The following is a 14,912-nucleotide window of genomic DNA, read 5'->3' on the forward strand; positions in this document are numbered from 1 at the left end:
TTTTGCTTTTGTTTCCCTTTCTTCAGGAGACATATCCAGAAAGATGTTGCTTTGGCTGTGTCCAAGAAATTACTGCCTATGCTCTTTCCTAGGATTTTTATGTTTTAATGTCTCAAATTTAGGTCTTTATTTCAAACTTATTTTGATGGGGCAATGAACAAATAAATGGTGGTGATTCATGCTGTGAAATATTATACAGCTGTTAAAAGGGGTGAATTAATGCTATACTAATTGATGTGAAGTGTTAAGTTAAATAAGCAGGAAGAAGAGATGTGTGTATATAACATGGTCACATATTTATATAAAAATAATGACAAAAATAATACTGTCTTTGTTCCAGTGTTTTTAGTGTAGTTCCATCAACAAGTAGAAAGTCTGGAGGGACACATACCAGAATGTTAACACTAATTTTCTGGGGAAGGAAAGGCAAAATAAATAAATAAGAATTTTTTTTTTATATAAAAAAAGGGGCATCTAGGATAATAACCATTTTTGCTGACTTTTTGTAAATTAATGCTTGTGGGTGTATATAAATGCTTAGAAAGGCAAACAGAGGGACAGACACCAACATTATCATGGTGAATTTTCTCAGAGTAGGGGGATTTCTGGTGATTTTAATTGTCTTTCTTTTTTGCTTTTCAGCACGCTTAAAGTTTTGCAGTGATCAACGTTATTTTCTTCACTGTGGGGGAGAAAAGTTGTGTGTGGGGGTCAGAAGTGGCATTTTAAACACACTTTCTATGTCACTCTTGTGCCCACTGACATTTGAGAACTTGTCTCCATTATTCTTAGAGGGTTGGCTGTGTTGTTTCACGTTAACTCCTCCTCTGAAAGACATAGGTGCCTTCTATTATCCACCTATTATGAAGGAAATCGACAATTCCAAAGCCTGCTGCAAAATTCTAGAGCCTTCTATGGTACTACTTATTCTATCTTATAAAGATGGAATGCAAGCAACATCCCTCTATAAACACAGGCCAAGATGGCACCTGGCAGGGTTTCTGGTTCTCCTCAAAAGAGACCAACCAGTGAGTCCCACCTCTGTAGTGTCTGTTGTCATTGTGGCAGGTAGGAGATATGTTCCTCTTTTTCCACATAGCCTGGAACACCTCTCTAGAAGACATCTCCCAGCGTCATAGGAGCCATGTAACTCATAATTGTAGAATGTAGTGTAGCATCAGGTCTGTTGGCCTTAGGAAGAAGGCAAGTGACATTGACCCTGTGGTCTATCAAAATGTGCAGTATCTGGGCTGTGAATGTGAGGCATGATTATGTCAGTTCTTTTGATGGTACAAGTTTTTTGATTCCACTCACAGACCTAATAGTTGTCATTGCAAGAATGCCCCCAAGTACAAATGTAGAGTTGAGTTTTGGACAAAAAGACACCCACACTCACTCAGACAGTATGAAACAGACAAAACTTACTCTCTTATCTCTATTAATGGCATACACATTGCATCATTTAGGATTGTTTTGGCTGCAAGTGACAGAAAATCCAATAATAACTTAGACCATTAGGAGGGGCCCAGGGACAGTTTTGTGACTCGCTGATCTCATTGAGGGTCTGGCTTTTTCTGTCTTGCTCCTCTGCCATCTTCAGTGTGTCAGCAACACCCCACCTTCCAATCAGAGATGGCTGCCTCAGCTGGAGGTTGTATTGCCTCACACACCTGGGAATCCTGGACAGGAAGCAAGGAGGGCCTTAGCAAAAGGCCTCCTCTTCCTGCAGCTCTCTCATCAGGGAGAGAGATCTTTCCTGGAGGTAGACTCTGGACACATGTATATTCCTGGACCAATGATGGCAAAGAGGAGGCAGCCATTGACAAGGAGGAGTCACTACTATATTAAGGGCTCTGTTAGCAATGAAGAAGGACTGCTCACTGAAAGGCCATCAAAAAACGTGTCCTGCGTTGGTGAATACATATTAACAAATACCAGTTTCAAAGGATTTTGTTTTCTCCAACCAGACCATTGTGTCTCGTGTGGGCAGCCAGAGAGCAGCAAGAAGGTGACATCAGAACCCTTCCTTGGAGCATTTCTCCAAGTGTGAGTAGGTGAAGGCAGGACTGACTGACCCTGTGACATAACTACAAGAGCCTCTTCTCCTTACCATCCGTGGTGCTTCAATCCTACCATCTTCATGTTGTCTGTGGTATGTCAATCCTGCCATCACTGTGTTAGAAAAGCACCGCTGGGCCTCAGTTTCCTGCTGTGAAGCCATTGGTGGAACATCAGCAGCAGAGCTGTTCTAATGGACCTTCCCCACTAAAGGGTTAGCCCCACTTGCTCCACAACCTCACAGAAGAGACTCCAGAGTGCAGAGGGCACACAACTTGATATTTAGGCTGGGGGAGAAGCTTTAGGGATGGAGGACGAGTCTGAGAAGCTCCACATACAAAAAGGATTAACATGGCATAGGAGGCTGCCTGCAAGGGGTAGGCAGGGGCTGCAGGGAGGTAGACTGAAGGCTGTAGGAGGTAGGCTGGGGGCCCGCAGGGAGGTAGGTGGGGGCTGCAGCGAAGGTAAGCTGGAAAAATCAGGGGATTGAGACTGACTGCAAGGTCAAGGTCAAGGTGAAACCTTGAGAACCAGATCAAAAGGCCCTTGGATTTGTCCTATTACATCACATCAAGGAGAGAGGCAGAAAGTAACACTAGCAGTGTTGTGATAGAACACTTCCACAGATTTTTACCCAGAACTTGACATTAGCCAGACTCTGTTAGATGCTGACGTTTCAAGAGAAGCTGTAAAATACAGAACTCAATCAAGTATAAAGATACTGTCTTTTAGCGACTTTAACATTCTTGCTCCCTCTCTTTATGGCTCTGGGTATCCCCCCTTCTGATTAGCTAAGGACTCATCCTGTGTCACATGTTTTATACATATTGTGTCATTCAAATCTCTCCACCACTCTCTGAGATAGGGACTCTTTTTGCTTTTCAGCTGAGAGAATTGAGGCCCAGTGACAAGATTACCTAGGTTCCCACAGGCAGATTCAAAAATCAAAGCTGGTACATTTTTCTTCTCCTTTATGCCTACTTTCTTTTCTTTTCTCTCTCTCTCTTTTTTTATTGGTCTTTTTTAACATTTCGCAATATTTTATTATTTTTTATTTCTAATCAAGTAATAGAAACAAATATTTAAAAACTCTAATCATTCTAAGCTTGATCACAAAAAACAGTGTTTTCTTGTACACCTTCTCTCAATCGCTTTCCTGCTTTCCAGAGGCAACCCAGAGGCAACCACTTTCAAAATGTTGGCTAGTTCAATTCTAAATAACAGGCTAATGGTACTGTTTTTTGATGTGTTAATTTTAGACATTATTGTTTTCTAGTCATTAAGTTTTACCTCTCTGCTGAACACTGTCTACCTCTTCTAGATGTACCTCTTTTTACCCAGTCGGTTCCCAGGGAGGCTGACTTTTGTGGATGAAGTGCACAGGTTCCCTAATCCTCTGGCTTTGGGTTGCCTCTGGTTAATGGAGGCATCAACAAGAGATTGGATTGGAGGGTTGTAAAGGAGATGAGATCTTTATTCTTCTGGATAGGACCCCTCCTCCCCTTCTGGCAGACAGCCCTATCTACACAGCTGCTCTCTGGGATTCTGATAATTGCCCCTCCCCTTGCCCTTGAACATTCAGGCCTAGAAATGGCAATGACCCCCTGTTATTGTTAGCTCAGGGTACTTCCCTATCTTTGTTTTCCTAAGCCCTGTCCACACTTTGAAAATAGTTTCTGTGTTACAGTTTCACACCACTTACCCTTCCCCACCCCCACACAATATACTGTTTACTTCATTATTTAAAAAGAAAAAAAATGTTTCTTTATTTTTGAGAGAGAGAGAGACAGAGAGAACTTGTGCAGGGGAGGAGCAGAGAGAGAGGAAGACACAGAATCTGAAACAGGCTCCAGGCCCTGAGCTGTCAGCATAGAGCCTGATGCAGGGCTTGAACCCACAAACAGTGAGATCATGACCCTAGCTGAAGTTGTACACTCAACTGACTGAGCCACCCAGGTGCCCCGTTTACTTTGTTATTAAACTACATAAATATTGTTGACTACATAGCCTAGTAGTAAGTTATAAATTATGATTACATTTTCTTTACTGAACAAATTTTTGTTTTTCCTGCATTTAATTGCCTATTTCTAAAAAATGCCTTAGTTTTCTGTAATTATTTCTACCTGCTTCATCAGATCTGATAAATGCCCTTAGTTGTTGTTTCTCAAAGGCTCAAACATTATTAGCTTTTTATATCTTTTTCTTGGGGGGGAAGGTGTGTAAAGGAAGCCAGCCTTCACAATAAACAGAACTTGATCTATGCACTCTGAAATTAAGATCATAACTAACCCACTAACAAAGTGATGCGAACAGTTCAGGATTGTTTCATTGATCTTAAAGGTTTTACTGTCCTTGGCAAATATCGTGAAGACTTGTAGAGAATAAATGTTTTACTAAACAAATAACTGAGACCTCTTTCAGGTGTGTCTTATCACCCCTTCAATAGTGCATTTTAAGTTTGCTGACGTTTAGTTATACGGTCTGACTTCTGACCTGCTGAGGACCACAGGGTTCATCTCTGCTGCCCAATCATCTCAAGGCCTAGCTAAGCACAAAGCAATTTTCAGATGTACTTGTCTGTAAATAAAAGTCAGGAGATTTTCTCTGGTCAAGAATTGATGTGCAACACGCCTCCGCCTCTGGCGGGTGAACATATTCTTATAATGTATTTCTTTTAAACATGAGATCTCTATTTAAAATTCAGAAACTATGATTTTATTTTTCACAAGTTTTTCATAGAGACCCTTCCCTGGAGCCCTCTGTTAGCCGGCCACCATGCTGGGACTCTCCTTTAACATTATCTGATACTTCCCTTTGGCCCTCCTGTTCTGGATTTCCTGTTTCCTGGAGTTTATATTTTCCTATTTTTTAATTTACTCCCTTGTTTTGCTGGAACACATCCTTTAGCAGCTTCGTAAGAAAGAAGACACAGAAGGTAAATTCTCTTGTGTCCTTATGTGTCTAAAAATGTATTTACTCTATGCTTTACTTGATTTGTGGTTAGACAAGGATAGATGGTGTCATAGGAAGATCCTGGACTCACTTGCTCCCACGGACACAACAAACCTGCAGCTATATATGGGAAAATTCCCTCCAAAAAAGGCCTGCAAACTAGCTGAAGAGCTCTTCCACAACAAAAGATTAAACGACCACATGGAGAGAGGTGGGAGAGGAGAGATGCGGTCTTGCAAAAACCCTACTTCTGGTGCCACAGCCCACAATCAGAATGGACCTTACAAATAAGGAGCTTCTCCTTCATTAGTTAGGAGTTTGTGCTCCACCTCAGACACCTCAACCTTTGGGACCCGCGCGCTGGAGAGACTTCAAGGCCCCAAAACACCTGGCTTTGAAAACCAATGAAACCTATGTCCAAGAGACCCACAGGGAACAGGGGTTCCATTCTTAAAGGGCTCATGCACAAACTCACTTCCCCTGGGACACAGTACAAAAAAACAGTTTGAAAACTGCCTAGACCATACATGAGGGAGATTCATTTGCTAATCTTTTTTTTCTTAATTTTTAAATGTTTATTTATTTTTGAGAGAAGTGGGGGAGGGGCAGAGAGACAGGGAAACACAGACTCCAAAGCAGGCTCCAGGCACTGAGCTGTCTGCCCACAGCCTGATGTGGGGCTTGAACCCACAAACTGCGAGATCATGACCTGAGCTAAAGTCTGCACTCAACTGACTGAGCCACCCAGGCACCCCATTTGCTAATCTTATAGCATTTAGAGGGGCAGTAACCTGCTTGGACTCAGGTTGAGGACAGAGGTGCTGACAAGTGCCATTTTTGCATTATCCCCTCTACTTTGCTAGTGCCGGCACCAATGGGGGTCATTTCTGTACTTTCCTTCTAATCTGTTAGCACTGGTGGATGTGTGTAGCCCCTGCACTGCTTCTTTGGCCCTGCTGGAGCCACTGGGTGAGTGCCCCCTCCTGTGCTGCTCCCTTAGCACTGCCCAAGCCATCAGGCAAGCATCCTGCTTCTATACCACTCCTGCAGTGCTATCAAAGCTTGTGGGCATGTACAGACCGCACAGGGGATGCCCTTTGAGCTCCTGGGTATGGTGGCCAGTGGGATTGTGTTTCTGGGCCCTATGGGTCTGCAACAATCAGAGAGATAGTTCTTGGCAGGCCACCACACCCAGAGCACCATAGAGACAGCAGAATGAGAGGCACCCCTAGTCTTCATGTGAAAAAGGCCTATTTTCTTGCCCTGGAGCTTCATCCTGAGGGGCAAGCTTCAGATTCATCACACATCTAGAGGCTGTGGAAATGATGTCAGGGAATGTATATTCTGCCTGCAAGATGCTCACTTCAGATGGAAGGTCACACACAGACTGAAAGTGAAGGGATGGAAAAAGATGTTTCAGGCAAATGGAAACCAAAAAAAGCTGGGGTAGCCATACTTGTATCAGACAAAACAGACTCTAAAACAAAGACTAATAAAAAATAAAGAAGGGGTCAATCCAACAAGAACATGCAACATTTGTAAATATTTAAGTGCTAAACATAGGAACACCTAAAGGGAGAAATTGATAACAATACAATAATAGTAGGGGACTTTAATAATACACTCACATTGATAGATAGATCATCCAGACAAAAAATCTATGAGGAAACATTGGTGTTAAATGACATGTTAGACCAGATGGACTTCATGGATCTATACAGAGCATTCTACCTAGAAGCAGCAGAATACACATTCTTTTCAAATGTGCATGACATAGATCATATATTAAGCCACAAAAGGAGAGATCATATATTAAGTTCACAAAATAAGTCTCAATAAATTTAAGAAGATTGCAATCACATCACGTATGTTTTCTAACCACAAAGATATGAAACTAGAAATCAATTATAGGAAGAAAATTGGAAAAAAACCCCACAAATATGTAGAGATTAAACAACATGCTGCTGAATAACCAATGGATCAATGAAGAAATCAAAGGAGAAAAGTGGAAATGCAAGCTGGTGCAGCCACTCTGGAAAACAGTATGGAGGTTCCTCAAAAAACTAAAAATAGAACTACCCTACAACGCAGCAATTGCACTACTAGGCATTTATCCACGGGATACACGTGTGCTGTTTCAAAGGGACACATGCACCCCAATATTTATAGCAGCACTATTAATAGCCAAAGTATGGAAGGAGCCCAAACGTCCATTGATGGATGAATGGATAAAGAAGATGTGTGTGTGTGTGTGTGTGTGTGTGTGTGTGTGTATAATAGAGTATTACTGGGGAATCAAAAAGAATGAAATCTTGCCATTTGCAACTACGTGGATGGACCTGGAGGGTATTATGCTAAGTGAAATTAGTCAGAGAAAGACAAAAATCATATGACTTCACTCACATGAGGACTTTAAGAGACAAAAGAGATGAACATAAGGGAAGGGAAACAAAAATATAAAAACAGGGAGGGGGACAAAACAGAAGAGACTCATAAATATGGAGAACAAACTGAGGGTTACAGGAGGAGTTGTGGGAGGGGGGATGGGCTATATGAGTAAGGAGCATTAAGGAATCTATTCCTGAAATCATTGTTGCACTATATGCTAACTAATTGGGATGTAAATTTTAAAAAATAGAAAATAAAATTTAAAAAAATAATTAAAAAAGGAAAAAATAAAGATACCCTAACACAAATGGAAATGTAATATACCAAGAGCTGTGGGATGGAGCAAAAGCACTTCTAAGGGGTAAGTTTATAGTGAGATAGGCTTACCTCAATAAATAAGAGAAATCGCAAATAAAAAAAAATATAACTTTACACCAAAAAGCATGAGAAAAAGAACAGATTAAGCCCAAAGTTGGTATAAGGAAGGAAATAATAAAGATCAGAATGGAGATAAGTGAAATAGAGGCCAAAACGACAATAGAAAAGATCAGTGAAACTAAGAGCAGACTCTTTGAAAAGGTAAACAAAATTGAGAAAACTTTGGCTATATTCACAAAGAAGAGAGGCTCAAATAAATAAAATCAGAATGAAATAAGAGAAGTTATAACTGATATCAAAGAAATAAAAATAATCAAAAGAGACTACTATGAACAATTGTATACCAACAAACTGGACAACTAGGAGAAATGAATACATTCTTAAAAACATACCACTTCCAAGACTGAATCATGAAGAAATAGAAAATCTAAATAGGCTGATTACTAGTAGGAGATTGAATCATTAATCAAAAATCTCCCAGCAAACAAAAGTCCAGGACCAGATGGCTTTACTGGTAAATTCTATTGAACATTCAAAGAAGATTTAAAACATACTCAACTCTCCCCAAAAAATGAAGAGGAGGGAACATTTTCAAACTCATTTTATGAGACTAGCATTACCCTGATGTCAAAACCAGAGAAGGACACCATAAGAAAATTACAAGCCATTATCCGTAATGAATATATATACAAAAATCCTCAACAAAATATTAGCAAACCAAATTCAACAATATAGTAACAGGATCATACATCCTGATCAAGTGGGATTTATTCCAGGGATGCAAAGATGGTTCAATATCCATAAACCAGTCAAGGTGGTATACCATATTAACAAAATAAAGGATAAAAATCATATGATCATCTCAATGGATGCAGAAAAGGAAAAAAAAAAAACTTGACAAGATTTAACATCAGTTTATGATAACCCTCAACAAGGTAGGTATAAACAGAATACCTCAGGATAGTAAAGTTGTTTTATGACAAGCCACAGCTAACATCAAACTCAATGGTGAAAATCTTTTCTTCTAAGATCAGGAACAAAACAGGGGTGCCCACTGTCCCACTCTCACCAGTTTTATTCTAAATAGTACTGGAAGTCCTACCCAGAGCCATTAGGCAGGAAAAAGAATTTAAAGGCATCCAAATTGAAAAGTAAAAAGCAAAACCGTCACTATTTGCAGACAACATGACTTTATATATAGAAAATCCTAAAGGCTCTGCCAAAAGGTGTTAGAGTTAGTAAACAAATTTGGTAAAGTTGCAGGGTATAAAATCAATATACAAAAATCTGTTGCATTTTTATATACTAACAATGACCTATCAAAAGGAGAAATTGAGAAAATGATCACATTTACAATACATTAAAAGAATAAAATATGTAGGAATAAATTTAACCAAGGAGGTAAAGACCTGAAAACCATAAGACACTGATGAAAGAAACTGAAGATGACACCCCAAAAAATGGAAAGATATCCCATGGTCATGGATTGGAAGAGTTAATGGTTAAAATGTCCATACTACCCAAAGCAATGCACAGATTCGATACAATCCCTATCATAATTGCAAACACATTTTTTTTCACAGAAATAGAAAAAAACAATTTAAAATTTGAATGGACCCACAAAAGATCCCAAATAGAGAAAGCAATCTTGAGAAAGAAGAACAAATCCGGAAGCATCACATTCCCAGATTTCAAACTATATTACAAAGCTATAGTAATCAAAAGAGTATGTATTGGCATTAAGAGTAGACACAGATCAGTGGAAGAGAGTACAGAGCCCAGAAATAAACTGACGCATGTATGGTCAATTCATGACAAGGGAGGCAAAGATACACAATGGGTAAAGGATGCTCTCTTCAATAAACAGTGTAGGGAAAACTGGACAGCCACAGGCAAAAAGAATGAAACAAGACCCCTTTCTTACACCATACACACAAATTAACTTAAAATGGATGAAAAATTTGGCCAGCCCTCCATTTTCACTTATTCCTACCTTACACTGTGTCTGACATCCCCAAGTCTGGAGAATCCCAGGTTAATTTTCTCCAGGGCACAGTCTCCCATCCCTGACTGAGGTGTGGGTAGGAGCACAGTACTGTGTATGGGGTGGGGGTAGTTGCTAGCAGAAAGGAGCAGGAAAGGGCACATGGAGGCCTGAGCAGCTCATGTTCAGGGTTTCGATCTGCTCCCGCATCAAGGCCTGAGACTCACACCTGTCGTTCTGGGTGCCTGGTTCCTCAAAGGCTGACAGCTGCAGGTTCTGGAGGAGGACTGGCCACCTCTCATGCTCTTGTACCCCTTTGCCCACCAGTGCACACCCTCACTTGCAGCTAATTGCTAAATCTTTACCATTTTCCTCTTTGCTTTCCATCTTTCAAAAACTGATTAAATCTTTCATTTGCTGAAGTCTCCTCTTCTGATCTCCTAATTCCTTTCCTGTCATCTTAGGAAAACCTCTGGATGTCAGAGATTTGGTTAGAAGTCCCTTTGGCTATGTTTGAGCTATTAGGTAGTCTGGCCTGCGGGGAGATCACCTCAGTTTCTGCTTTGAAGGTTTCTCCTCTTATAGTAATAACAAAATGTTGCCCATCTTTCTGTTGACCACTGCTGGTGAAAAGGACTCTCTCTTTCACCAAACTTTAGTCAGACTTCTCTGAACCCTCTTCTGAACTCAGCCTTGACCTTGGCCCCAATCCTGTCCTCAGCTTGCCTAGCCAGTTCTTAGCAAGAATCATGTTAGGTCAGGTTAGCAGTAATCCCCTACCCTTGATGCTCCTCTTGGTGATTTTCCATCCATGGACCCCTCACTTTGCTCCTTGGCTATAACAAATCCTCACTCATCCTTCTTATACTCAGGGTTGAGCTCCATCTTTCTGCTCTACTGCAACAGTCTTGGATAAAGTCTTCCTTACCATTTCAGCAAGTGCCAGAATAACTTTTTTCTCGAACACCAGTGATTGAGAAGCAGTGTTTAATCAGGGACTAAAATGGGAACTGGAACATTGGTTTTTGCCTCATAAGCACTTGGCTTGGCCTATGTAGCATAGGAGGTGATTTTCTGGGGCATGTTTCTTTCAAACTGTGAGCTGCAACCTATTAGTATAGTGAAATCAGTTGCTAAGTCACAACCAACATTTCAAAAGTGAAATCAAGCAGAATTGGCAGACACCACTGGGCACTGCCTGTAGTTGGGGGAGGTGTTGACTCATGAAACCTTTGTTTCAGTTCATGTGTCTGGGTATTGGGTCAAGGTGTCAATATATTCTGACTGGAAACTGGGAAAATCTGAAAGCCATCGGTTCTAGGAAGTAGCTTTGAACCTTTTGCTTTTTTTTCTAAGAACAGCTCTGACAGTCAGACTGACACTATCATCTCAACCTTAGTGGGGATGGATTTAGCAAGGTAAGTTCTCAGCCACCAGTGCTAATATACTGATTTCTCAGTCTCTTTTTTACTGTAATCTTTTCAGCATTATCCTTTGGTTAAGGCATTTTCCTAACTTTGTCTTGCTTAAGAAGGCCAGGATACATGAGAAGAACTTCATTTCTGAAGGTGATGAGTAGACAGTGAGAGAAGCACACCATGTCAGTACCAAACAGATTAAAAGCAATAGCTAAACTGACTCCCACATTTCTGTTTGGAGTAAAATGAAGCCTTTGTGAATAATCTGTATTTTAAATTATTACCTCTTGGGAACCTAAGAAAGGAGCATCTGATTCAACTTTTTATTACCTCTTGGCAGGTGGTAGACATTGAGCAATAAAGGATTTGTGGCAAGATTTAATGCTTAGAATCACAATATAAGTAAAACTAATTCTACAGATGATTCTACAGAAGGACGATAGACCTTTGGAGGTGCTGTGGCTGGCAATTCTGCCCATTTCTGCTGTGCCTTGAGCGGTTGTGATTTTAACTGGTCCATACCCCAGACCCTTCACAATTTTGTTTTGGGTAGGGAGAGAACTCAAGCACTGGATACTCTAGAGGGTACACATGAGAGGTGGGTCACCCAAGGTTCAGGTGAGCCCTATGTGGAAAGTTAGTGAACCTCAAGGACCTTTTGGGAACTCTGAGACAGGACTTTTTGATCAGTCAAGAAATGGGGATCCATGTTAGCTTGGTTGTCTACCAAGAGCTGAAAGTAGTTGATTTTGCTACTAAATAGAAGAGTTTAATTTGGTGGGGATTTGTATTAACTTGATCCTTTTGTTTAATGCTGAGTAGTCATTTGGTGAACTCATATAGATAAAAAATCAGATTTTGAAGCAGACTTGATTCATCCGTGTCAAAAAAAAAAAAAAAAAAAAAAAAGCATATCAAGCCCAGAACTATAACCTAAAACACTTTACTTAAAGAAACAAAACACCTGAAAAGAAAAAAGAAAAAGCAAAGAAAAGAACTGGACAAAGAAATAAAAAAAAAAATCTAGTATATGGAACAGACACATTTAAGTAAGAATTAGCCCAGGGGACTTATTTTTAATATAAGAATGCTCCTCCTCGCTTTCTAACCAGCCATCAAGTCTCTCAGTCCTTTCCTTCTTTCCCTTCCTTCAACTGAGTTAAATTTGGATGCTAAGGAAACCATGTGATAACTTTATTTTTGAATTCTTCTGTTTGGTTAAAATGGTGGGAAAGTAAGTGACTCTTAAAAAGCTAGCTGCCAGGGGAAACATTTATGGATTAGAAGAAGCCAGTCTTGCTCTATGGTTGCCCATTGTGTAAATGTCTACATTCTTTTTTTAATTGTTATTTAATTATTTATTATTCAGTATTTGTTTTACAGCCAAAGCTCCCTGGAAGAGGAAATTCCTTTCCTGCAGAGCTCTCCAGGAGAAGCAGAGAAAGATCTCAGCGCTCAGAGATTAGCTGGGATTGCTCTGGAGGCATGTGATGATGGTCATAATAGCACCAAAGAATGACATACTGTTGATTTGCTCTCAGGCACAGTACCAAGCATTTGACCTGAATTATTCAATCCACACACCAGTCACATGAGACAGGTGTTTTTAGTTGTCTCCATTGTACAGATGAAGAAACTGAGGTGGAGTGGGGTTAAACCACTTGTCAGGGTCAGTACCAGCATTGGATCCCTGCAGCCTGACCTGGGGTCCTCGGCTCTGACCAACTTGGTGATGTTGTCTCCTCCTGGAAGTTCTTACTGATCACTTATAGACAGATCAGGGATTTCTTTATGGCAAGGCATATACAAAGGAAAGTGCCGATAGTCTTTTTATTTTTAAAACCTTCAAAGAAAGCAGAAAAGTTAGAAGCAGAAACAGAAGAAAAAAAGATTTAGATCAAGTAGTAATTATTCAATAACTCAAGTTTAGAAAGATACTAGATTTGGGGCACCTGGGTGGCTCAGTCGGTTAAGTGTCCAACTTCAGCTCAGGTCATGATCTCAGTTTGTGAGTTTGAGCCCCGCAACGGGCTCTGTGCTGACAGCTCAGAACCTGGAGCCTGCTTTGGATTCTGTCTCATTCTCCTCTGCCCCTCCCCCACTTGTGCTCTGTCTCTCTCAGTCTCTCAAAAATAAATAAAAATGTAAAAAAAATAAAAAAAAAGAAAGGTACTAGATTGTATGTGATTTTTTTGTATTTCTTTAAATCATCCTTTAAGCGATTTGCAGTGTCTCTCCTCTAATAAATAGACTTCGAGCAATTACATCATTTACACTAATATTTATAATTCTTGTAGTGGCTTCATGGTTTCTTTGTCCTCTCTTCTGTCAGACTATCTTGCAAGGTCCACCTGCACAGCCTCACATTTGCCCACATTTCTTCTAATGACAAAGACGTGACTAGGGATAGAAGTCACAGAAAGCCATTGGACGAAGGCCAACATCACTGCCTTGGAGATTGCTTTCAGTCTGGGCCCTCTCTCTGGCTGTTCTCTTCCTAATTATTTTTACTCTATCTTTAACATGTGACGCCTTCATTCATTCAATGCTCCTGTGTTTGATGGTCCCAGGTACTAAGGTGACTGCTCTTCAGATCACTTCTGTTGTGTTTGGGGGCAAAGGAGAGGGGAAATGACCTTTTTCATGGCAAGAATATTTCAGGTAGAGCTGGCAGGAAATCCAGTAGTCAAATTGTGGTTAGTGTCATGGACCTTAAACTTCACCAAAATGAAGGGGCACTTTTTATATCAGCTCTTCTGTTTTTGTAGCCAGGATAGGACAACCACTATGCCCCATTGTTTCTTTGCCACATGTTATACATAACAAGAGAGGGCACAGGTTTGTTTTTTTTTTTTTTTTCATGATGAAAGGGAAGAGTGAAAGAAGATAATCAAAGGGACAGGAATAGACCCTTCAAGCAGAATTTTCCTTCTGTAACATAAAGGAAGTTTTTTTAGACCTAAACTTTTTAAATAAGAGACTGATGCTCTCTTCTATCATTATCAGAAACAATATTATTAGTTATGTATTAGAAAATAATTGCACAACTTTACGATGTAGCAGAATCATGGGGCTGACATTTTTCTCCCTGAATTTTATTTTATTTTATTTTTATTTTTTAATGTTTATTTATTTTTGAAAGAGAGAGAGAAAGAGAGAGAGAGAGAACATGACCAGGAGAGGGGCAGAGAGAGAGAGAGGGAGACAGAATCTGATGCAGGCTCCAGACTCTGAGCTGTCAGCACAGAGCCTGATGCGGGGCTTGAACTCATGAACCGCGAGATCATGACCTGAGCTGAAGTCGGATGCTTAACTGACCAAGCCACCCAGGTGCCCTGAATTTTATTTTTTAAGGTCAGAATTTGCTTCCAGCACCTAAAATCCTCCACTGCTGATATGGATAATGAAATTGTGTAATTGGAAGAAAATTTCGTATGTTTTGAGTAACTTGTCAGCTCCTTTTTGAGTAGTTGAAACGTTTGGTTTAGTTGAGTGTTTCTGAGCCCCTGTAACATTAGTCTCCGGCAAATCTGCAGTCACTTCTGAAGGAGGAAAATGCAAGGCTTGTGTGAAATTAGTTTGTGGGTAATGGGTAGCATACAAGACATGACTTAAAAGATGGTAGGGACCCGGGAGGCTGGGAGGCAGGGGTGGGGTGAAATTACTGGCAAGAGACACGATAGTCCTTTATAAAAAAAGCATCTGAAGAATTTGGCTTATTCATCATTTTATCT

The 14,912-nt window shown here is 40.3% G+C and overlaps 1 long non-coding RNA gene across 1 annotated transcript in view; it reads left to right on the forward strand.

Annotated features, from left to right (window-relative positions):
- LOC123608073 overlaps positions 1 to 13,193 on the forward strand; it is a 49,259-nt gene extending 36,066 nt beyond the window's left edge. Inside the window, exons 3-4 of the long non-coding RNA XR_006717073.1 lie at positions 11,122 to 11,178; positions 12,562 to 13,193. This is a non-coding gene — a long non-coding RNA (uncharacterized LOC123608073). The remainder of the gene's footprint in view (positions 1 to 11,121; positions 11,179 to 12,561) is intronic.
- Positions 13,194 to 14,912: the final 1,719 nt, after the last annotated feature.

Source organism: Leopardus geoffroyi, chromosome B2 (genome assembly GCF_018350155.1).
Source record: "Leopardus geoffroyi isolate Oge1 chromosome B2, O.geoffroyi_Oge1_pat1.0, whole genome shotgun sequence".
Taxonomy (NCBI): Eukaryota; Metazoa; Chordata; class Mammalia; order Carnivora; family Felidae; genus Leopardus; species Leopardus geoffroyi.